The sequence below is a fragment of the Monopterus albus genome, unplaced genomic scaffold, assembly GCF_001952655.1.
Source record: "Monopterus albus unplaced genomic scaffold, M_albus_1.0 scaffold31.1, whole genome shotgun sequence".
In the NCBI taxonomy this organism is placed as follows: Eukaryota; Metazoa; Chordata; class Actinopteri; order Synbranchiformes; family Synbranchidae; genus Monopterus; species Monopterus albus.
In genome coordinates this window covers 3,996,699-3,997,017 of record NW_018127911.1, presented here as the reverse complement: position 1 = coordinate 3,997,017, position 319 = coordinate 3,996,699, and positions in this window count along the sequence as shown.

The window sequence follows — 319 nt, the reverse complement described above, 5'->3', positions numbered from 1 at the left end:
CACCGAACAGCCCTTAGCAAAGGGCCCTGGACCCCGTACTCCCGGAGCACCCCCCCACAGGGCGCTGCGAGAGACGCGGTCGAATGCCTTCTCCAAATCCGCGAAACACATGTGGTCTAGTTGGGCAAACTCCCATGAACCCTCCGCCACCCCGAAGAGGGTATAGAGCTGGTCCAGTGTTCCGCGACCAGGATGAAAACCGCATTGTTCCTCCTGAATCCAAGGTACGACTATCGGTCGAATTCTCCTCTCCAGTACCCTGGCATAAACTTTCCCGGGGAGGCTGAGAAGTGTGATCCCCTATAGTTGGAACACACCC